Below are 25,571 nucleotides of genomic sequence, written 5' to 3' on the forward strand. Positions count from 1 at the left end.
TTTTTTTTTTTTTTTAAAAAAACCAACTATATATTTTTGGGGTTGGGGGGGGGGGGGGGGGGGGGGGGGGGGGGGGGGGGGGGGGGGGGGGGGGTGGGGGAGTCGAGGGTAGGGGTGAAAAATTGAAATTTTAAAGTTAAAAATATTTTTTAAAAACAAACTTAAATTTTTTTTTGGGGGATTGTGGGGGTTGGTAGGGGTTGGGTGGGTGGGGGGTCGAGGGTAGGGGTGAAAAAATAAAATTTTGAAGTCGAAAATATTTTTTAAAAACAAACTTAATTTTTTTTTGGGCTGGGGGGGGGGCTGGTAGGGGGTGGGTGGGTGGATGGGGCGTGGGGGGTTGAGGATAGGGGTGGAAAAAATGGAATTTTGAAGTCGAAAATATTTTTGAAAAACAAACTTAAAAATTGTTTTTCAACAATTTTTTTTTTTAATTAGAAGTTGGTAGAGAGTTTTGGAAAATGTTTTCCTTAAGTTTTGAAGGGAAGTCATTTTCCTTAAATTTGAGAAAAATGAGTTGATTTGGAAAATATTTTCCAAAACATTTAACCCAATCAAACATGAGAAAATTGGAAAACATTCTTCATACCAAACACACCCTAAATTTTAGCTTTAGGGTTTTGCTATTCTTGTGTTTTTCTACGATTTTTGGGAGTCTAGCTCGTATTTTAGCTTCATCAGTTGATTTTTGGGGTGTAGCTCATATTTTAGCTTCATCAATTTATTCTTTGCCCTGAGCATTAATCACTAAATAAGTATATATTGGATGATTCTTCACTTAAGAATTTCTTTTTTATTAGGCTTATAAGAGTTCATGTAATCGATTTTAAACTCATACAGTGGATATGCTTTGAGTTCAAGCATGTAGCTAACCAATACATTACATAATAGTTTAGAAGTTCGATTCTTCACTTCATGTAATCAATTTTGAATCTCCTAAATTAGAAGTTTGACTCATTTATTTAGTGATTTAAATTCGCTAATACCTATAGATTATGGAAAGACAATTTAACCATTGCTCCAGATAGGCTCCCCTTCAAATCAGTGCACTACATTTCATTTTTCACTTTCTCCATCCACTGACAAAAAAAAACAGAACTACTACATAGAAGTGAAGTTGAGAGGGAAAAAAAAGAAGAAAAATAGAGTATTTTTCTTCTTCTTAGATTATTCTTGTTGTTGTAAAGATAGCAGTTGCTATTTTTTTTTACTAAAAAGAAAATTGATTCTGGTCGGTTCAAAAACAGTTCCATCATTTATTGTTTTACAGACAACTTGTTGATTCTTCTCAATTATAGTTATGTTCTTTCCTCAGTTTTCATGTGTTTGGTATACTAGTAGTTGTTCACAACATTCATTTCTCATATGGGTTGGTGTCCCTTTTTTATTTTTATTTTTGTGTGTGAATGTGAGTTGGTTTCTTTATAATTTCATTCTTTGAGTTTTTCTTTTAGTTGGTTTTACTGTGTAAATGCTTTTTCTGTTTCAGATCTATTTTATGCATTAAGAACAAATAAAATAACTATTCAAGGAAAGAACTTCCTAGTTGTGAATCATTTTATGTGTTTGTGTTCCATATGGTCTAGTAGTTGTCTTTGTTTAAGCTTAGACAGATAAAAGGAAATTGCCTAATATTTTTTTGTCTTCGTTGAAATTTGAACTCGAGACATCATGATTGTCAAGGTGCGTATTCGTTGTTATGATGGTGGTTTCTGAAGTCATTTTCTATGTGTATTTTAGTGTCGTTTTCTTTATATTGTTGTTATACAGTATAAACAACTTTAATAGAGATGAAGTAAAAAGAGGAAAAAGAATTGGATAAATATGAAGTTTGTCATCTCCATTTTTTCCAAGACATAGCTACCCTTAGCAGTAGATGGTATTGTTGGTCTGTGTAGTATTGATGAATAATGTCCAGTCCGTGACTCCATTTTGAGAGGTAGTCAGTTGTTTAGTTTGCGCTTCTTTCTTCCTACTTATTTTCTAATTATCATGTATTTTGTGAAAAGTTTAGTTCTTGGTATCCTCCTGCTCTGCTGTTTAGGGCTTATGTTTTCATAAATGATGTGTTTTTCCTTTCCTTGAGCCCAGATTCTATCGAAAACAGTCTATGGGTATGTTGTTGTTGGTTCTTGGTACCGTATATCAATACGATTGAATTGTGGTCACTTTTATTTACAATCCAGATGCCAGAACTTTATAGGAAGGATTTGATAGTACAGTAGGGCTGTTGCAGGTTATGAGAATTTGCTTGTTCCTACATTCATTGTTGTTCTTACTGTCAAATCTGTAGGCACTCATTTTCATTTCCTTTGATATGGTATAGGTGGTTCCTTTATCTACCGTTTTGCGCGTTGCTTTCTTGGGAGGCATATTAGTACCTCTTCTTTAACATCTTTGGGTGACACTTAGATTATGTTCAACGTGTAAAGACTATGCAAAAAACGAAAAATCATGCGACCTTGTTGAAGTTGAGCAGAATGAAGCATACACTAGATTTTAATGAGTTGGAATGTCGTACTTTTAAAATTGCCTGGGAGTTGGGATTTTACATCATATTCCGATATGTTTAAAAGGCTAGACACCACCTGCATTTGCATTAGTGCACCCTCAGGAAAAAAAAAATGTAAAAGGTATTACTTTTACATTTGAAGGCTTTATAAGTTTACGAAACCATATGAAGTTATATATAATAAAAAGTCATGTTTGATGGATTTAAATTCTTCTATTACAAGATTTAGGATCATGAAAAATACAAGTGATCTAAAAGGACATCTACTTTATTGGCCATGATATTAGTTGTTTGAACTTTTAAGATCTCAGATTTACTATTAGCAGGAATGAATTTTTTTTGGCTCTGACTCTGTCAGACTTGAGTTCTGTAAATATGTTTGCACAAAATATTAGTCTAGTAGAGGGTATTGCTGGTCTGTGTAGTATTGATGAATAATGTCCAGCCTGTGACTCCATTTGGAGAGGTAGTCAGCTGTTTAGTTTGCATCCCTGTAAATATGTTTGCACTGAAAAAATTCCAACTCACACATGAGTTGCTGGAGCTTTTGTACTAGATGCTACATATTCTAGGGAGGTTTACTGGCTTGGTTGAGCCATTAAGTGAGAACTTCAGAATGTACTTCTTAGTTGATTCTCCTATATCCATCCTGAGAGCACCAATGAAGGCCTTGGATAGCTGCTTGCAGTTCTGCCTCATTTGGCTGCTGTAATTTTTACTTCCTGCCTGCATTTCTCCAAGAGTAATATCAGTTCTGTCCAGCTGTTTGACCAGTTGAGATATGGAAAGATTGTGGTGAAAATGTGTTTGATATCTTTGAAAATTAAGAACTTCACCCTCACTATACTAGACTGTTGCCCTTCATATTTAGCTGCGCATCTATTTTTCCATAAATTCCAACTAATAAAAATAGGTAGGGACTGAATCATGATCTTTTGATCCTCATTATTGTGCTTCATAGTCCACTAGTTCATCAAGTGATTTTTCAGAGCAATGTGTCTGTGAACTTTTCAAAAAAAGGCAGCAAAGAAGCTCCAAATGTGAACTTTGAAGGGATTGTGTGTTTTACTTAATTTGGTTTCTAATATGGATGTGGATTGCAATTTGCAAACCCATTATGTAACTATATTGTTTTTTCTGTACTTTTATACTTTTGCATTTGCACATTTTAATCAAAAAAAATTTCTAAACCAAGAAATCTTCTCAACTATTTCAGGTTTTGCTGAGAGTAAATTAATATTATGCAGACACCAAAATCAAGGTATTTCTGATCTCTTAACAGTAAAATGACTATATTTCATCCTTGAAATAATGACATACAGTTCTGTAGTTATTATTATGTATATATTAGAAACTAGAATGGTAACAATGTACTCGAAACTCGAAATTCACTATGAATCTGATCATCTCATAACACATGATTCTGATGATTCTAGTCAAAACTTTTATCATCTCATAACACATTATTCTGATAACTTACTCGTGACTTTTAAAACTTATTTGTGAAGTAGTTAATGATTTAATGATTGTTACTAAAAGATTAAATATTAATATCTTCTTCTAGGAATTCAAATATCCCATCCAAGGATTGGATGGATTTAGCAAGGTATAGCAAAGAGTATATTGTTGGTGTTGAATCATTCCTAGATTTTGCTTACTCTTGTGGAGATCCTCAAGGAGAGGAAATTCAGTGTCCATGTGCAAAATGTTGAAATATTCATTGGACTCAAAGGAATGTAGTGTATGATCATCTAATATGCTATGGATTTGTTAAATGTTATACTAGATGGATCAATCATGGGGAATGGGATGTCAAGTTGAATGTTGACGATGATATGGATTACTCGCGTGATGATATTGATAGGTTGTTGAATGATCAATTTAGAGATGTTGCACATGCTGAAGGAGTTTATGATGGTCCAAATGAAGATGCCAAGAAATTCTATGACTTAGTTGAAGAGGCAAGCCAAGAATTATATCCTGGTTGTACAGGATTCTCTAAATTATCACACTTCGTTTATATTTGTTGAAGTGTGTGCATGGATGGAGCAATGAATCATTAACTTCTTTTTTAGATTTATTAAAAGAGGCGATGCCCGAGTTGAACATTCCTCCGTCTTACAATAAAACCAAGTCTATGGTTAAGAATCTCGATCTTGATTATGAGAAAATTGATGAATGTCCCAATGATTGCATGTTGTTCAGGAATGATCATAAGGATGATGAATTTTCTCATACTAGTGGAGCTTCACGATATATTAAATATCCTGAAGTTGATAGTGAGCTTGAGCCTTCAAAAAGAAAACATCGAGTTTCAGCAAAGACTTTGAGACACTTTCCATTAATTCCTAGACTCAAAAGGTTATTTATGTGCTCAAAGACGGCAGATTCTTTGAGGTGGCATGACGAGGAGCATTCTAAAGATGGAAAGTTAAGGCATCTCATTGATGGTCTAGCATGGAAGGATTTTGATAGGTTGCATCCAGATTTCGCACTAGATTGTCGCGATGTGAGACTTTACTTGTCAAGTGATGGGTTCAATCCATTTCGAACCATGAGTATATCACATAGCACATGGCCAGTTATGTTGATGGTGTATAATATGCCGCCTTGGATGTGCATGAAATCTAAATATTCTATACTTTCTTTACTTATACTTGGGCCACAATGTAACACCCTATATTCTACGTGTACTAGTTCTATTTATATGATGCTTATAAATTGCATGTGGTATAGTTATGGACTCGGTTTCCTATGCGACTAGTGACGATAGAATAGGTTTAAAGTTGTAATACCCTGTGCCTTCCAACACATATACGACTAAGTGAACTCAAAAACAATTCGAACTCAGGATAGGTGGTATTCGATGTAAAAGTCAAAGTGGTCAAGTGTGTATTAGTGCTACGGTCTTGTAAGAAACTAAGATTGGGAAAATGGTGTAAAAATAAGTGAGGTGCTTGCTTGACTAAACTATGATAGTAGGTGACAAGTAGGTGATGCACCTACTTTGAATTAGTGGACTGAATTTTTAGTTAAAAGGGGCAAGTAGGTGATGCACCTACTTAGAATTAGTGGACTAAATTTTAATTAAAAGGGGCAAGTAGGTGATGCACCTACTTAGAAACTTGTGGCAGAACTTGAGGAGGTGATACATCTGCTTACTTAAAGTAAAAGACCATATTATTTCTCAAATTTACTAAGGGAAAACGTCCAGAAGGTACTTGTAAAGCACTCACGCTCATCACATCTCCATCATCACTTATTCTCCAGAAAATTACTCCCAAGGAAAACCATAGAAGCTCCAAGAGTTTTGGTCTACATCTTCACCATTAAAATCTGAAGGAAACAAGTGTTGTTAAAGTACAAATTGGTAAAACATCTCCCATCTTAAGGAATTCAAGTTATAATCTGATTTAACATCAAGGTGGAGAGGACAACCTAAACCTTGAAGAATCCAAGTCATAGCAAGTGAGGTTTCTGTCCAGCAAGGTAAGCTATGGAAATTTTCATCCCTCTCTTGTTCTTTCATTTCTTGTGAAAGTTTGTATATGTTAATAAACTTAGGAGTGTTGCCTCTATATGGTGTGAGCTTGGTAAATGTTCAGGAAGGATGTGCTTGTTGGGACAGCCCTGGAGTGAAGTCCCCTTAAATTTTGATTGTGAGCTCGTTTTGAGCATCTTAAATGTTAGTGGGAACTAATAGGATGTTGGTGGGAAACCGTGATTCATATTGCTACTTACACATTGTGATGCATAGGGATTGTTTTGTGTATCGTAAAATAAGGGGGTGTGGCTGGATATGTGCAGAGAAGTCATGGGAACTGGTTAGAGGATAGAACATTGAAAGTGTAGTGATACACCACTTAATTGATTGTTGTATGAGCTTACTTTATGCCATCCCTTTGTATACTGTTTTCCAAACATTATGAAAATCGAGGAGTTTCGGAGGACCTTATAAGAAGGTTGTATACTATATGAAAAAAATTAGAGGAGAATGGGTGGAAGAACACCCTTGATGGGTCAATTATAGATTTACTGCCAATTACTATTTAGGTCTGATCAAGTAGCCCAAACTTGTTGATCAGCTACTAATGCTAGTTTTATTATTTACTCTATTGTAGATACATAATCTGAAAGGAAGATGGTTAACTCATTGTAATATCCAGTGTTGTGCAGCAAGGTATGTAAGGCTATTCGATTTCCTATTTCTTTGGCATGAATCCAATACTTGTATTACAAAGTAAGTTTTCTAAGTGCCCTTGGTAGTGACTGATCCATAGTTGCAGTTCCTACTCCTTAGAGCATCAAAGTGAGTACTCCTAATATGAGTTTATCACTAAATGTACGTGATTACTCTACCACGTATTAGCATCAAGGTTTAAACTTATTTCATCGTCAAAGTACCCTTGGAACGTATTCCCCTTATATAAATCAAAATGATCCTAGATTACACATGGTACATATATTTATATGTTGGATATACAATCTGCCCATATCTTGCCAATTTGCTTCAATTGTCTATTCCATCATATATGTCATCTTTTCACATGTTCATATGTTTCCTTTATTGGTTATTACTCCCAGTGTGTTAGACTATAATGTTACCTCACAAGATCCCTACTTGCTCTATTGTACATTTATATGTACTTACTTGGAATATGTATCTGTCCTTAAGTTGAATCTGTCCACATTCTCCTTTCGTTCCACATTCATGTATACCTTGTAGTTGATATTAGTTGGTGAGTATTTGGCTATAATATAGAGTTCACATCTTTTCGCTGAATGTTAAATGTCTTCACTTGATATGTGCTTCAATTTGAGATGTCAAAATGCTTACTGAGTCATAGAAGCTCCTAAGTATTACGTTGGTGTCAGATTTGTTTCCCATGTCATTGTTATTATCGTAAGTCCATATTCGTATGTCTTCTACTACTGGTCCATAGTTCCAAATCTCAACAATGATTATGACCACCAAAACATCAATCTCAAAAGAGTTATGATCATCAAAAGAACAATATCTAAAGAGTTATGAACATCAAAACAACAATCTCAAAGATTAAAGTATCTAAGTGAAGCAATCTATATAATTGTGGGTGGAATCCCAGGGGCAAATGCCTAGCATGGGTCGATCCCAATTGGTATAGAAGGGTGGCAGCTTAGGGGAGAAACCCTAGCATGGGCCGATCCCAATTGGTATAGAAGGGTGGCAGCTCAGGGGCAGAAGCGTAGCATGGGTCGATCCCAATTTGTGGAATTATGAGAATAGCATCACAGGGGTTAAAATTCCTAGCATGGATCATCCTCCTCTACCACTGATCAGCTGGTCATTTGTATCATATGCCTTATCAAGATTTTAATGTACAGTAAAGTAAAGAAAAGAATGTAACATACACGATTCCACAAGTATAAGCAAAGGTGGTCTCTAATCCTTATCTATTAGTATTTGATTTCACTTGAGCTTTCATTTTACATATGGTTGTATTATGCCTTACATATTTAGTACATTCTTTCGTATTGACGTCCCTTATGGGGACATTGCATTTCATGCTGCAGGTACAGGTACTCAACTAATAGATCTCCCCAATAGAAGCACATGATACTCAACGGTTGCTGGTGAGCTCCAGGTTGATTCAGGGCTTTGCCGAGTCTTTACTATGTGTATTTTCCTAGTTGTACAGTCATGGATTCCAATAAAGGCTTTGCAAACATTGTAAAGCTATCATCTGTATTCATAGTTTCACTTGTCACATGTATCGGTTCAGCTAGTCGACATGTATTGTATACGAAACTTCTCATTAGTAAATCTATTTGCATAGTAGTTTACTTCATCATAGGTCACTTGTAAAGCATGCATTCATATGGTACTTGTCCACCTCACCTAGGGTTGGGGTGTGACACGCAATCACCTGGAAATGACATTGATATTTACTTACAACCATTGATAGATGAGTTAAAATTATTGTGGGATTCTGGGGTTGAAACATATGATGCTTCAAGAAATCAAACTTTTCAAATGTAGGCAACTCTTACGTGGACAATCAATGACTTTCCTGCATATGCTATGTTATCTGGTTGGAGTACAAAATTGCCCTTGTTGTAACTATGGCACTAATTCTCGCTATCTTAAACATAGTCGGAAAGTGTTATATGGATCATCGTGTTTTTCTACCCATGGAGATCTAACAAAAGATCTTTCAATGGAAAAACTGAATTTAGGCCTCCTCCACCTTTCTTAAAGGGAACTGATGTGCTTAATAACTTACAAGATTTTGAAAATGTGTTTGGAAAGAAGAGAAAGAGATCAAATGATGGCCCATGGAAAAATAGGTCAATCTTTTTTGAATTACCTTGTTGGCAGCACAACTTGTTACGCCACAACCTTGATGTAATGCACATAGAGAAGAACGTTGATAGCATACTTGGAACTCTTTTGGATATTTCTGGCAAAACAAAGGATCATGGAAAAGCCCGTATGATTTGTAAGATATGGGAATCAGAAAGAACCTTCATCCAAAAGATACAGAAGATAGTAAGAGAACAAAGTTTGCAAAAGCGTGCTTCTCAATGAAAAATGGAGAGAAATCAATTTTTTGTGGAGTTTTAAAGACAGCCAAGCTACCTGATGGTAGTGACTCCAATATATCTAGTTGTGTGCACTTGGATGAAAGAAAATTGTCTAATTATAAAACCCATGATGCTCATTTCATGTTACATTACTTGCTTCCAATACCAATTAAAAGCATTATTCTTGATCATGTGGCTATTCCTTTGATATGTCTTAGTTCCTTCTTCCGTCGTTTGAGGAACTGGATTGCTTAGAAGTAGAGACCATAGAAACAATAAATCAGTTGGAGCAAATTTTTCCTCCTTCATTTTTTTATATAATGATTCATTTGCCTATTCATTTGGCGAATGAAGTGAGATTAGGAGGTCCCGTTCAAAATCGATGGATGTATTCCACTGAAAGAGAAATGGGTACATTCAAATCATACATTCGCAACAGACGTTCTCTAGAAGATTGCATAGTAGAGACACGAGTGGGAATGGATTGAACGAATTTATTCTCCAAAAATCTGCATGGGAGTGTGCGTACCAGATTTAACAAAAAAGCCAAAAATAATGATGAATGTGAACCAAGTGATGCAGAAATTGTGAGTTTGTTTCCTAATAAAAGTGTCACGCCCCAGATTCAAGGGCGCAACTGGCTCCTAATGCCAGAACTCAGGCTCGAGCTGACCCTGCTGAACCATTTGCTAGTAGCGCATGGCAGCCACAAACAGTCAAGAAAACAAGTAAGTATATCTTGGCTTAAAATTAATTCCTCGGCCGGCAAGGCCCCTGTCAACTGATCTATAAAGGAAACAACTACTCCCAGGAAATCATATAAATAAATAGCCAACTAGCACAAAAGTCCTGATTGGGCCGTCGAGGCCACCATGATATCTATACCAAAACTAAAAGCAGGTAAATATCAGTACAATACATCAAACAGCTCACAAGCTTCAGCAAACCAACAACATAGGCCAGCATGGCCATAACGTAGCTATAAACCCCATACACTAGTCTGCAAGCCTCTAAGAGTAGTAAAGATTGGTGAGACAGGGCCCCAGCCTACCCATGAGAATATATACAACAAAAGGTAACAAACCTCCAAACTCTAGCAGCTCTGAAGGAAAGGAGCTGACCAACTGGATAAAAGTCAATCCTGCTGATAAGGAGGTCTACTCGGTCGTCTGTTAGGACCTGCATGCATGAATGCAGCGCCCCCAAGGCAATGGGGTGTCAGTACAAAATAATGTACAGAGTATGAAATGCAATAGACTATGATGAGGTATCTTGATATACTGGAGTAATCTGATAAATAAATTAAGGATAAGATAACTGTACTGACCTGCTTCTAAATCTAAATTTATCAAAAATAATAAAACAACAACCTAACCAAGCCCCCATAAGCCCGGAAGGTGCCAATCAACCTGTATACCCCTATCGGTAGTCCCCTAGCCCCGTAGGCAGACACATAGCCCTCTTAGGCATCAACATAGCTTATAGACAACTCATAGCCCTCTTAGGCAACAACATGGCCCTGTAGGAAGCACATAACCTTCTTAGGCGTCAATATATATTCTTGTAGGCAACTCATAGCCCTTCTAGGCATCAATATAGCCCCGTAGGCAACTCATAGCCCTTTTAGGCATCCATATAGACCTGTAGGCAGAACATAACCCTGCTAGGCACATATCACATTCCTTCAGCTAACCACAATAGCCCAAAGGCAACAATAACAATCCAACAGCTAAAAGTGAGCAATTTATTTATAGGCAACCTATACAAATAGCCTCTAAGTCGTGTCCAACATACGAATGTTACTACTGAATAAGAATCCTAATAAGAGAGGATTATACGCACTCGAGCAGCCAACAATCTACAATAATGGCTACAAGTATAACAACGATAACAACTCAATTATATTGCTCCTAAGCTTTAAGGAAACATGCCATAGGAAGAGAATAGCCTTAACATACCTTTTTCGCTAAATTCACGTGGCCTAACGACTTTAACTCAAAACTCCCTCGATACTCGATCTTAGGTTCGTAATTCACCTCAAAACCTTCAAATATATTCAAACCCCTGTTGTCCCAACACTAAAGTGTGATATGCTACGCAATCGATAAAATAAATTATACCACGATGATAAGCCCAACGCGTAGAACAACTTTCGTCAAGGACTTATGTCGAGAAAATCTATACTTCACTTGATCCTAGAAATGGGTTTCTCTAATTTCTCTAGTTTTTAGCTTAAAAATGAAGAAAAATGTCGAAGGAGAAGATATATGTAACATTCCACCGACTTAGGGCCCCACCTCACGTGCCTGCTTGCTCAGTCCCACAAAAATGCAAATATCTCTCCATTCTGAAGTCGTATAAATGAACGGTTTGATGCGTTGGAAACTAGACTCGTAGACCTTCGATTTCATAGCTTGTGGGGATCACAACTCTTAATAGATTGGGAGAAAACATCCGAGACATTTGACTCAAATTTCAGACAAATCTTTAAAAAGGAATTCACGGTAACTTTCGCCAACTTTTATTTTGCCAATACTTATCTAACTTCAAAACTTGAGATACAACACTTGAACACTTAAAATATCACATAAAACATCATTTTTAATTTATTACTGACCCTCCTTGTCTTTCCACGAAGATACGAGTTAATTTAGACGTTTTGAAAAGTCGGGGTGTTACATTCCTCCCCCCTTAGAAACATTCGTCCTCAAATGAAAAATTTGAGGCACACTGTTCAGTCCTTAGGAGTTGCCAGAATTTAGGCAGTTTATCCTTTGTAAATGTCACTATCCAGGAACCTGAAATGCAAAATTTCTAACCTAGGCGTCTCACATGACAACATAAATAGCTAAGCGTTATAGCTCCACCACAACAGTGCGAGCAGACATACAACGACAACCACAATAATAATAAGCAATAGTATATATATATATATATATATATATATATATATATATATATATAGGTATCTTACCTTTACTGCCCTACTATAAACTGATATGACATCACCCTGGGGTATGAAACAAGTGAGGATATTTGGACCTCATGCCATCCTCAGCCTCCCAGGTCACCTCTTCTCTATTTTTATTCCTCCACAATACTTTAACCGAAGCCACCTCTTTGGTCCTCAATTTACGGACTTGCCGATCTAATATAGCAACTGGAGTTTCCTCGTAGGACAACTCCTCTGTGATCTAAACATCCTCAACTGGGACAACCCGAGAAGGGTATCCTACACACTTTCGTAGCATCGATACATGGAAAACTGGATGAATAGATTTTAGCCCCAAAGGCAATTCTAACTCATAAGCCACTCGTCCTACCCTTCGAAGGATCCGATATGGCCCAATGAATCTTGGACTAAGCTTTCCCTTTTTGCCAAATCGCATAACACCCTTCATAGGCGAGACCTTTAAGAATACCCAGTCATCGACGCAAAACTCTAAGTCCCTTCGTCGCACATCTGAGTATGACTTCTGTCGGCTTTGAGCTGTTAGCAACCTCTCCCATATGAGCTTGACCTGCTCCATTGTCTGCTGTACTAAGTCGGGTCCAATCAACCCTGACTCACCTACCTCGAACCATCCAATGGGGGATCTATATTTTCACCCATACAAAGCCTCATAAGGTGCCATCCCGATGCTGGAATGATAACTATTATTGTATGCGAACTCTATAAGAGGTAAGTGGTCATCCCAACTCCCCTTGAAGTCTAGCGCGCACGCCCATAACATATCTTCGAGTGTCAAAATTGTGCACTCAGCCTGGCCATCTGTCTGAGGGTGAAAGGCAGTACTAAGATTAACATGTGTCCCTAGTCCTTTCTGGAAGGACTTCCAGAAGTTGGTGGTAAATTGTGCGCCTCTATCAGAGATAATAGATACTGGGACACCGTGTAGCCTAACAATCTCTCTAATATAGAGCCCTGCATAGTCTTCGGCCGAAAAAGTAGCCCTGACTGGTAAAAAGTGGGCGGATTTTGTTAGTCTATCAACAATTACCCAAATAGAGTCAAACTTGTGGCGCGATTGAGGTAACCCTGTAATAAAATCCATATTAATTGCTTCCCACTTCCACAAAGGAATGGCTATCTCCTGAACTAGCCCAGCGGGCTTTTGGTGCTCAACCTTCACCTGTTGGTGGTTAGGACACTGTGCCACAAATTCAGCAACGTCCTACTTCATCCCGTGCCACCAATAGATCTCCTTAATATCATGGTACATCTTCGTCGAACCAGGGTGAATAGAATAACGGGAATGATGTGCCTCTTCCATAATTTGATGTCGAAGCCCTCCAACATTTGGAATACACAATCGACCGTTATATCTGAGGACTCCATCTTCTGATATATCAAATGCTAAAGACTGTGGATCCTGAGCCTTGGCTCTAAGCTGCTCTAGGCTAGGATCCTCTTGTTGTCGTGACTTTACTTCTAGAACTAGAGATGATACGACTGTGTCCTGAATTGTTACCCCACTATCTTCTGCCTCTAACAATCTGACTCCCAAGCTAGCTAACTGATGCAGCTCCCGCACTAGCTCACGCTTCTCAACATTTAAATATGATAAACTACCCATAGATCTTCGACTGAGGGCATCAGCTACCACATTCGCCTTTCCTGGATGATATAAAATATCCACGTCGTAGTCTTTTAGTAACTCAAGCCATCGACACTGTCGCAAATTTAACTCCTTCTGTCTAAATATATATTAAAGGCTCTTATGATCTGTGAAGATGTCAACATGAACGCCATACAAATAGTGTCTCCAGATCTTTAACGAATGCACAACTGCATCCAACTCTAAATCGTGGGTCGGATAGTTCTTCTCATGCTTCCTCAACTGGCTTGTAGCATATGCGATAACCTTACCATGTTGCATTAGAACACATCCCAACCCAACACCAGAAGCATCACAATACACCATATAGCCTTCTGAACCGTCTGGTAATGCAAGAACTGGTGCTGATGTCAACCTGTCCTTCAACTCCTGGAAACTGTGCTCGCAAGCCTCACTCCACTGGAACTTAGCTGCTCTTTGAGTCAGCTTCATTAATGGGCCTAAAATTGAAGAAAATCCCTCTACAAACCTTCTGTAGTACCCAGCTAACCCTAAGAAACTACGAACCTCAGTCAGAGTCATGGGTATGGGCCAAGTTTTTACGACCTCAATCTTTTGCATATCAACCACAATGCCTGCATCTGATACAATATGACCTAAGAAAGCTACAGAGTCTAACCAAAACTCACACTTAGAAAACTTTGCATAAATTTCCCGGTCTCAAAGAACCTGGAGGACTGCTCACAGATGATTTTCATGCTCATCTTTTGAACGTGAATACACCAAAATATCATCAATAAAAACAATAACAAACAAGTCTAGATACGGCCTGAATATACTATTCATCAGGTCCATGAACACTGTTGGGGCATTAGTTAATCCAAAAGACATTACCAAGAACTCAAAGTGTCCATATCTAGTTCTAAAAGCTGTCTTTGGAACGTCTTTCTCCCGAACTCGTATCTGGTGGTACCACGATCTTAAATCAATCTTTGAGAAACACTTAGCACCTTGTAATTGATCAAACAAGTCATCTATCCTCGAAAGGGGATACTTATTCTTTATAATTTCCTTGTTCAATTGTCGGTAATCGATACACATCCTCAGTAAGCCATCTTTCTTTCTCACAAATAATACTGGTGCACCCCATGGTGAAGCACTAGGCCTGATAAAGTCTTTATCAAGCAAATCTTTCAGTTGATCCTTCAACTCTTTTAGCTCAGCAAGAGCCATTCTATAAGGAGGGATAGATATGGGTTGTGTACCTAGTAGCATATCGATAGCAAAATCAATTTCTCATTCTGGAGGGATACCAGGGAGTTCATCTGGAAATACATCTAGAAACTCATTAACTATCGGAATAGACTGAAGAGTCGGTGGTTCTGCATCTATATTATGAACGCGAACAAGATGATAAATACAACCCTTGGTAATCATCCTCCTTGTCTTAAGATAGGAAATAAACCTACCTTTTGGCGTTGCTGTATCGCCTTTCCATTCCAGAACTGCCTCTCCTGGAAAGTGGAATCTAACTATCTTTGTCTGACACTCAACATTAGCATAACAAGATGCTAACCAGTCCATACCCCTAATGACGTCAAAATCAACCATCTCTAATTCTACCAGGTCTACAGAGGTCTGATGGTCGATAATTTCTACCGTGCAACCTCGATAGACTCTCCTGGCAATAGTAGACTCACCAATTGGTGTAGATACAATAAAGGGTCGATCTAATGACTCTGCTACTATACATAACCTCCCCGCAATAAATGGAGTAACATAAGACAAAGTAGATCCAGGATCTATCAAAGCATAAACACAATGGGAGCAAACAATCAATGTTCCTATCACAACATCTGGTGATGACTCTGAGTCTTGTCGCCGGTTAATGAATATGTACGGTTCTATCCACTACCAGAACTAGAGGCTCCCTCTATGCCTCCACCTCTACCCCTACGTGCTGAAGTATGGGGTCCACGCCATGTAGACTGTGCTGATGAGGAGGAACTTACTGCTGACCTAGTCGACTTACCTGTACCACCCTGACCTATGGTAGGGCAGTTTCTCCACATATGCCCCTCCTGTCCACAAGAATAACAACTTGTGGAACCCTATCTACACCTCCCGAAATGCATCCTACCGCAAGTAATGCAACGCGGTGGGGATGTCCTAGCCTGTCCTGAACCCCTCTGCTGCTGCAAGCCTGATGCTCGCGAACCCTCACCTAAACCTCACTATTCCTGAAGATCAAATCTACTACCCTGGAACTGCTGTGGTGGAGGTCTAGGTGGCCTAATAAAATATTAGGGTCTGGGACCACCCTGAAAATCTCCCTGCGAACCAGCGGGCCTAGCCCTCTTCTGTCTCTCTCTCGACCCTCTCACTCGTATACTGTAGATGTCGGTGATCCTCTATGCCCTGTGCGAAGGCCTGAATCCGCGAGATATCCATATTATCATTTAGCGCAGCGGTAGAACAAGCCTCGATATAGTCTGAGTCAAGCCCTCCCACAAATCTACGCACCTTGTAATGCATCGTATCAACAAATGCTGGTGCATATCTTGCTAATGAATCAAATCTCAGCCCGTACTCTCGGACACTCATGCCACCCTGTCGGAGGTTCAGAAACTGGTCCACCCGGCCATCCCTAATCTCTCAAGGCAAATAGTGATCTATGAAAGCTTTTGTAAAGTTATCCCAAGTGGGTAGAGATGTATCTTTTTCCCTAGATCTCTCCCAACTTTCATACCACAATACTGCAACATCACGCAATCGAAATGCTGCTAACTCAACTGACTCAGTCGTTGAGGCATGCATGACTCTGAAGATCCTATGAAGCTGATCAACAAAGTGTTGAGGGTCTTCTCTGCGATCTGTCCCTGTAAATTGTGGAGGATTCAAGGCAAGAAATTCACGAACTCTCGAACTTCCAGGCCCTTCAGAAGGTCCGGCAATATCTGGCGCAACTGGTTGGCACTGTGCAGCTACTAACTGTGCCAACATATATACTGCACTCTTGAAATCCTGATCAGATGGAATAGGAGGAACTAGAGGTGGTACTGCTGGTGGAGCCAGAAGTCCTGTAGCCCTCGGAGGCTCGTGAAGTTGTGGAGAAGCTATAGGGGGCTGAGAAGATGTCTCCCCCTAGGCTCACAATGGGCCACCTCCACTTGTGGTACTTTGTCGGTACCCTCGCTTGCAGTTGTATCTAGCCCCTGGCTAGTTGTGGTATGTCTAGTGTCAGTCATCTCTATCTGCATACAAGTATCAATTATAAGCAAGAAACCTCAACCCTTAAGACACCGCTCTATAGCACGAGGTGAACAAAAGAAGGATAGTCATTCTAACATGCCCGACAGCTTCTTGCTTATCAAATGTGGTGCACAACACATTTATAAACAAGACTCTACTAGACATGGCTTGCAGACTCCCTAGGACACAACGTTGCTCTGATACCAAGTTTGTCACGCCCCAGATTCAAGGGCGCAACTGGCTCCTAATGCCAGAACTCAGGCTCGAGCTGACCCTGCTGAACCATTTGTTAGTAGCGCATGGCAGCCATAAACAGTCAAGAAAACAAATAAGTATATCTTGGCTTAAAATTAAGCCCTCGGCCGGCAAGGCCCTTGTCAACTGATCTATAAAGGAAACAACTACTCCCAGGAAATCATATAAATAAATAGCCAACTAGCACAGAAGTCCTGATTGGGCCGTTGAGGCCACCATGATATCTATACCAAAACTAAAAGCAGGTAAATATCAGTACAATACATCAAACAGCTCACAAGTTTTAGCAAACCAACAACATAGGCCAGCATGGCTATAACGTAGCTATAAACCCCACACACTAGTCTGCAAGCCTCTAAGAGTAGTAAAGATTGGTGGGACAGGGCCCCAGCCTACCCATGAGAATATATACAACAAAAGGTAACAAACCTCCAAACTCTAGCAGCTCTGAAGGAAAGGAGCTGACCAACTGGATAAAAGTCAATCCTGCTGATAAGGAGGTCTACTCGGTCGTCTGTTAGGACCTGCATGCATGAATGCAGCGCCCCCAAGGCAATGGGGTGTCAGTACAAAATAATGTACAGAGTATGAAATGCAATAGACTATGATGAGGTATCTTGATATACTGGAGTAATCTGATAAATAAATTAAGGATAAGATAACTGTACTGACCTGCTTCTAAATCTAAATTTATCAAAAATAATAAAATAATAACCTAACCAAGCCCCCATAATCTCGATAGGTACAAACAGCACAGAAGACCACCTACTCAGGCCCTCATAAGCCCGGAAGGTGCCAATCAGCCTGTATACCCCTATCGGTAGTCCCCTAGCCCCGCAGGCAGTCACATAGCCCTCTTAGGCATCAACATAGCTAATAGACAACTCATAGCCCTCTTAGGCAACAACATGGCCCTGTAAGAAGCACATAACCTTCTTAGGCATCAATATATATCCATGTAGGCAACTCATAGCCCTTCTAGGCATCAATATAGCCCCGTAGGCAAATCATAGCCCTTTTAGGCATCCATATAGCCCTGTAGGCGGAACATAACCCTGTTAGGCATAAATCACATTCCTGCAGCTAACCACAATAGCCCAAAGGCAACAATAACAATCCAACATCTAAAAGTGAGCAATTTATTTATAGGCAACCTATACAAATACCCTCTAAGTCGTGTCCAACATACGAATGTTACTACTGAATAAGAATCCTGATAAGAGAGGATTATACGCACTCGAGCAGCCAATAATCTACAATAATGGCTACAAGTATAACAATGATAACAACTCAATTACATTGTTCCTAAGCTTTAAGGAAACATGCCATAGGAAGAGAATAGCCTTAACATACCTTTTTCGCTAAATTCACGTGGCCTAACGACTTTAACTCATAACTCCCTCGATACTCGATCTTAGGTTCGTAATTCACCTCGAAACCTTCAAATATATTCAAACCCCTGCTGTCCCAACACTAAAGTGTGATATGCTATGCAATCGATAAAACAAATTATACCATGATTATGAGCCCAACGCGTAGAACAACTTTCGTCAAGGACTTATGTCAAGAAAATCTATACTTCACTTGATCCTAGAAATGGGTTTCTCTAATTTCTCTGGTTTTTAGCTTAAAAATGAAGAAAAATGTCGAAGTAGAAGATATATGTAACATTCCACCGACTTAGGGCCCCACCTCACGTGCCTGCTTGCGCAGTCCCACGAAAATTCTAATATCTCTCTATTCTGAAGTCGTATGAATGAACGGTTTGATGCGTTGGAAACTAGACTCGTAGAACTTCGATTTCATAGTTTGCGGTGATCACAACTCTTAATATATTGGGAGAAAATGGCCAAGACATTTGTCTCAAATTTCAGACAAATCTTTAAAAAGGAATTTACGGTAACTTTCGCCAACTTTTATTTTGCCACTTATCTAACTTCAAAACTTGAGATACAACACTTGAACACTTAGACGTTTTGAATTTATTACTCACCCTCCTTGTCTTTCCACGAAGATACGAGTTAATTTAGACGTTTTGAAAAGTCGGGGTGTTACAAGAAGAGTTCCTTTAGGAGCAAAGAAAACTGATCCATTTATTTTAGATAACAAGTCACTAAGTCAGGCACATGCATACTTATTGGGAAGTTGTGACGAGGTTCAAGAATATATTAGGTACCTTAATTTGAATATAGTATTCTTTTTGTATACTAATTTTTAACTTATTTTATTTATTGTTTTAACAAAAAAAAGTACATGTTGTGTAGAGAGCATGAGCAAGAGGTTAATATCAGCCATGAAGATCTAAATGGAGAAAGGCCAAGAATCATTGTCAAAACTTCTCTCAATGGTTTGAAACTCGTGCTTTGCAAGAGGATATGCCTGATTTGATAAAACAATTGTCTAGAGGACCAAATTTTGTTGCAAAAAGATATTCTGGATATCTCATCAATGGGTATAGATTCCATGTTAGGCAACGTGATGCAAGGAGTAAAACACAAAATAGTGGTGTTACACTAGTGCCTCAACTACAAGCTTTGCAAGCTCAAAGGATAAAAATCTGATTGCTGCAGATTTGACTTATTATGGTAGAATAGTTGATATTGTTGAGTTAGACTATTACGGTCATTTTAAGGTTGTTCTATTTAAGTGAGATTGGTATGAGGTTGAAAATGATACTTATGGCTTACTTATGTCTATTTTAACAAGAGATGCTCTCAGGAAGATCCTTTTGTGCTAGGATCTCAAGTACACCAATGCTTCTATGTGCAAGATCCATATGATCAAGATAGACATAATGTTATGAAGACTGTTCCGAGAGACTTTTTTAACATGGGTGATCAAGTTGAATCTAATCTCCCACAAAGTTAAGAAAACGAGCCATCTGAACATTTGATGGGACCATCTATACCAAAAGATAATGGTGAAGTTCTCTTAACAAGAACTGATGTACCAGAAACAGTTATTGATGTGCCTTCGGAGGAATTTGTTACTCAACATTTTGAAGTCGAGGAAGAGGAGTTTGAAGATAAGTCTGCTAATGAGTTTGAAGATGAATCTGAAAATAAGTATGAAGATGAGTCTAAAAATGAGTATGAAGATGAGTTTGAAGATGAGCTTGAAGATGAGCTTGAAGATGAGTCTGAAGAAGATTTTGAAGATGACGCACCATGAGTTTCCTTATTTTTGTGATGACCATATAGTGCTCACTTACTGTTTTTGTTATTTAATTGCTTTTTTGGTACAAACACATTAAGATATCTAATATGTGGAATTGAAGATTAGATCGTTACAATGTTTAAGTATTCTGTTGGCTTTTTTCATGCACCCGATTGTTGAATAACATGTAATTCTAGCTTACTATTGTTTATTTGACTGCTTATTGACACAAACTTATCTGACTAAAGGTTAGTTATCTCTGAAGTATTCCTGGTAGAATTATCAAACTGCTTTCTGATCTGTATATATGAATTGTGATTGTTATGTAAATACTTATATTTTCCTATTATTATCAGGTAGTGGACATTAGAGGCAGCACAGTGAACTCTGCAGCATTGCTGGTACTCTTTGTGAAGTTAGTCCTCTACAGGTAGTACTCCCTTCACTTTCTAGAAGCAAATTGTTAGTCCACTACTCGTTGTCAATTATACCACAAAATTATTGTTGACTTGTAAAGGTTTGTACCACTCTTCTCTGCTCCTTCGTGTTTCTCAATTCCCAACTGAAGTTTCCATTTTCTTTGAAGGTGTACTACCCGATTTGGATGTTTGAGTTCAGGAAGATACCGAACCCAGTACTCCAACTGTGAGGATCTTTGTGAGTACTCTTCTTCCTCCTACCTTGTGGTGGTGTTTGATTTCTAATTCCCTGGTTTTCCTTAGTTGAAGATGAAAAGGAGGTGACCTGCTCCCGTGTTTCATTCTCATGGTCTCTTAGTTCGACGCTCGTTAATATTGAAAATCTGGTTTCTTTGGTCTTATGTTTTGTTGGTGCTTGTATCCCTTTCTGTTGATTCTCATAACTTAGATTAGCATGTTCACACTTTGATCCCAAGATAGCTCATATCTGATCTGTATATATTGTTGTGGAACTCAGTGGCTTCAAATATGTAACTAAGCATGTTAGTCATTGTTGTTGATGTAAATCTTCCTTGTTTTAACTCTGATTGAAGGAATCTGTTGTTTGTCAATATTAAGAATTCTTCTTCCCATGCTTGGTAGCTGATTAAAGTTTTGGAATTGTTTCTTTTCCACTTTGTTTATCGCAACATTAGAATGTAATATGCTAGCTGATTAACTTTACTAAAAATATGCTTGATTGTAACATCCATGTGGGACATAATCTCCTGAATGTCTTCTACTCTTTCCACTAATTCCCAAGGAGTTTTCCAGTTTCTTACCAATAATATGTTTTTCAAAGTAAGAGAGTTTGTTTCCAGACTCACTTGTTGGAATCCTTGACTCAAACAATATTGTAAAGCCTTCCAGATGGCCATTGATTCTGCATCCATGTTGGTAGTCACTCATATACTTTGCACTTCTGCATAAAGTAGCTGACCAGTGTGGTTTCTGATGCAGAAGCCATAAGAACTTTGGTGTGGATTTCCTTTGCTCGCTCCATCAGTATTACACTTAATCCAACCCATTTCAAGTGGTTTCCAGTTCACTACATCATAGTATAGAGTAGGCTTGTATGACTGTATCAAGGCCACCATTCCTTTCCACTGATAAGGAACCTCCTTAATCCAAGGAAACTTTATTCTTATTATCTGATGAATTATTATTTTGTATGTTAAATTACTGCAGGGAAAGAATGAATCAATCAGCAATACTAAAGAAAAAGGGTTCGAATCTAAACAAAGCTCAAAGTCCACTGAAGAATCTGGATTTTGATATGCAATACCGATCAAGTGCTGAATTGGCCAACAAATTCAAGATTAAGAGAGAACAACTTTCAAATGAATGCAATGATAGAGCTAAGAAAGATCAAGCACCAATACATCATAAAAGAAAGAATTCTGAGGATTTAATCCCACAACAAGGAAAGAGTAAATTGCTTGGGCACAAATCAGTAATTCAATCGTCTTAAAGGGAAGAGCTTAGTACCTTACATATGATTGCAGGGAAAGGACAAACTAACAGAGGTTATTTCAATCTGGAGAGTCTATTCAAGAGAAAGGAATTAAACTTCCTACGAATAACTCTAGGTTCCAAACGTCTTTCAAGGAAGGTGTCAACACTAGGTAGTGGAGAGGTACAACATGATATTAAGGATCTACTTAACTTCAAACAGGTGAAGAGGAAGTCGGTCCGACCAGCCACCAGTATTGATCAGTTTCTGGATAACCAACGGATACACAATGAACATAATATTCATGATCTACCAAATTGCAAGCAGGTAAAGAGGAAGTCGGTCATACCAGCTAATAGTCTTGATCAGTTTCAGAAAAATCAAGGGATACGCATAGATGATGAAACAAAATATGATAACCACACAATAGTTGATGTCGAATTTATGCATGCTCCTATTATTAATGAACACAACAAAGGATTGGATGATCTTGTGGATCAAGAAGAACTCAGTGGAGATGAATGTGATGTAGAAGAGGAAATTGGCATTGATTATAGTACAAAAGGTATGTCTTAAACCTTGTAAGATTTATTACTCGTTATGAAAGAAATTTATTATTTCATGTCTGTTACATCAATCAAGAAATATCGAAGCCAAAAAAAAGTTCGAGGACGAACAACATGTAAGGATATTCACGCAAGAAATTTGGAAGAAAGAAAGGAGGTGACATTTGATAAAGGACAAGCAATGGGACCAACTAATAAGATAGTGTCAGAATTAAGCAACTTTATAGGAACAATTGCAAGGAATACTAGATTCATCAGCTTGATGTACACTAGTTGGTATGCGGTGACAAATGATACTAAAAAGCGCATGTGGGAATATATCAATGTAAGACCAATCACTTTTGATATTGCATATTTTATTGTTTGTTTTTACTTACTGAAGCTAAATATATTTTATTTTGCATAGTTCAAATTTCTAATTCCAGTAGAAGGAAAGAAGTGGGTGATGACTGGTCTTCGTGATGCTTGGAGGCGACACAAGCAAAAAATTAAAGAGAATTTTTTTGATAAAGACAGTACCCTTGAGGATATGCTAGCAAAACGTCGTGATGGCATTCCAGATAATCAATTCCGCTAGCTGATCGAGTATTGGAAACACCCAACTGTTCAAGTAAGGCTAAAATAATGCATTTCTACTCATCGACATATTTTGCATCATATCTATTCTTTTTATTTATTTATCAATTCAATTATCTCTTTTTATTTAATAATAGGCCATATGCGAGATGAATTCTCAAAACAGGAAAAACAAAAGTGGAGGCATCGAATGAGACCTATTAATTTTGCAAGAGTACGTGTGGCATTTGTAATACTTAGCTGACATTTCTTCGAAAATCTGAATTTCATTTTTTTGTACTTTATTAGAACATATTGATGTTTTTTTAAATTTCTTTTGATATAATATGTAGTGTGCAGCGAAAGACAACAACGAAGAACCATCAAAGACTGAAATATTTATTGAAACTCGTTCCAAGAAAGGAAAGGAAATCCAGGTTGATACCCAAGTTGCAATAGTAAGTTTTTTAAAGAGGATTAGTAGTGAATTTAATTCAGACTTAAAATTTATATATTGTGGGGAGTTTGACTCCATTGAATTTTATCACGTATGTCTTCTTCTTCTTCTTCTTCTTCTTCTTCTTCTTCTGCAAATGCGAGGAGATATCAATTTTTGTCGATGTCGCTAAATTGTTTACTAGGAAAAGTTGTTAGATTTTTTAGTTCTTGATCGCTTTCATAGGACTGTTGATTTGTTGAGAGGGGGTGACAATTTTATTTTAAAATGCTTGAGATGCTAGACAGTTTGCTCGGAAGGGATGTCAATTAAAGTTAACTAAATGAATCATAAACTCATTTTAGCTGGAAATGAAATAGTACTTACAGTTCACTATGGATGCCAATTTTATTCAACAGGCTGAACTTCAGAATCGCCAAAATTCTGGGGAAACAGCTAATGATGCATTTATGGCAGTGTTTGGAAAGGAGCAGCCTGGTCGACTTAGGTGCTATGGTAGATCAGTGACAACAAGTTCTTTGAAGAAAGATGACGAAATTAACAATTTAAAACAAAAGCATGCCAATGAAATCACTTCTCTAAAGGAATAATTGAGAGAAGAAATGCGATATTTATTCACTCAATTGCTGCAAAACAACCCTGGATTGAATTTTCAAGATATACCTTGTGTTGGATCTAACCTTGCTTCACCTGTTGATGCCAATAATGCACAAGCTGTAAGAGGCACAAATCTTTCACATTCTTCAGGGTCAGTTCATAATCCGGTTCTTCAAAAGGTATTTTGTATTTAGCATTCTCTGTTAATAGTCTGCATATTGTTATCGATATCCAAGGTAGTTGTCGTTTTGTTGCTTGTGTATCTCTGCACCTGTTGACTTGATTGATGTTCTTCTGGAAGCTGTCCAATGTGTTTTCTTCACCTATTTTTTTGAGGTTTTTCGGTTTTGATTGCCTTCTTTCTTGAGATAGTTTACTTGTCTTGTATATTACATAAAGAGGATAAGATTGGTAGGCATATTGCATCACTCTAGAAGAACGAGGATCTCTGTTTTCTAATTTACTTTCATGCCTTGCATTATTGGTTTTCCTGTTTTCCTTGTATGGATGTGGAATGATTCTTGTTGGGGGAAGGATCTGGGCTCCTGGTTTGACATAGTTGTCCTCTGTAGTGATATAATAATTCTTGTTAGAATAGGATTGTGTATACCTAAAGAATTCCAGTTGTGCAGCAGTGTTCCTGAGTTCGTTGATGGTGAGCTGAATCTTCCATGGAGTTTTGGCATGGGTTGTTGAGCCATTTGGTTAATAGCTCTGAGTGGACCTCCAATATCACTTTCCTGTATCCATGTTGAACACGCCACTAAAGTCCACGTAAAGCTGCCTAACTTTCAGCCTGGTTGTTGCCAATTCTAGCTGTCTGCATCCTGATTTGACATAGTTGTCCTCATAATATGATGCTTAATGAGAAAACATTCAGATACTTGTAAGAGTATTTGATCAACATGCGTATATCAACATTAATTTAGTATAGAAAGTGTCACGACCCGATTTCTCGAGTCATGATGGCACCTACTATACCCTACCAGTAGGTAAGCCAACCCGTAACCCAGAACATCAAGCAATGAGCAAAAGGGCAGAAACTAACGAAAATAATAATCTAAACAAGGATAATAAAGCGGAAGCAACCCAAAATAAATATATACAGAAATCCCTCCCAGAACCTGGAAGTCACTAGTACAGAGCTATCTAATAAAGAGTACAAGTCCCAAAAGTGGACCACAACA

At 38.1% G+C, this 25,571-nt stretch overlaps 2 long non-coding RNA genes and 1 pseudogene across 2 annotated transcripts in view; all 3 read left to right on the plus strand.

The window, feature by feature from the left end:
* LOC125875589 (uncharacterized) overlaps nt 1-20,730 on the plus strand; it is a 21,096-nt gene extending 366 nt beyond the window's left edge. The window contains exons 2-3 of the long non-coding RNA XR_007447448.1: nt 3,729-3,773; nt 20,655-20,730. This is a non-coding gene — a long non-coding RNA (uncharacterized LOC125875589). The remainder of the gene's footprint in view (nt 1-3,728; nt 3,774-20,654) is intronic.
* A 166-nt stretch (nt 20,731-20,896) lies between these two features.
* LOC125875591 (uncharacterized) lies at nt 20,897-22,193 on the plus strand. The gene is made up of 3 exons (XR_007447450.1): nt 20,897-20,955; nt 21,717-21,789; nt 21,945-22,193. It is a non-coding gene; the product is annotated as an uncharacterized LOC125875591 (long non-coding RNA).
* Nucleotides 22,194-23,500: 1,307 nt separating this feature from the next.
* LOC125877449 (uncharacterized) lies at nt 23,501-24,536 on the plus strand (annotated as a pseudogene).
* Nucleotides 24,537-25,571: the final 1,035 nt, after the last annotated feature.

This window comes from Solanum stenotomum, chromosome 9 (assembly GCF_019186545.1).
Source record: "Solanum stenotomum isolate F172 chromosome 9, ASM1918654v1, whole genome shotgun sequence".
In the NCBI taxonomy this organism is placed as follows: Eukaryota; Viridiplantae; Streptophyta; class Magnoliopsida; order Solanales; family Solanaceae; genus Solanum; species Solanum stenotomum.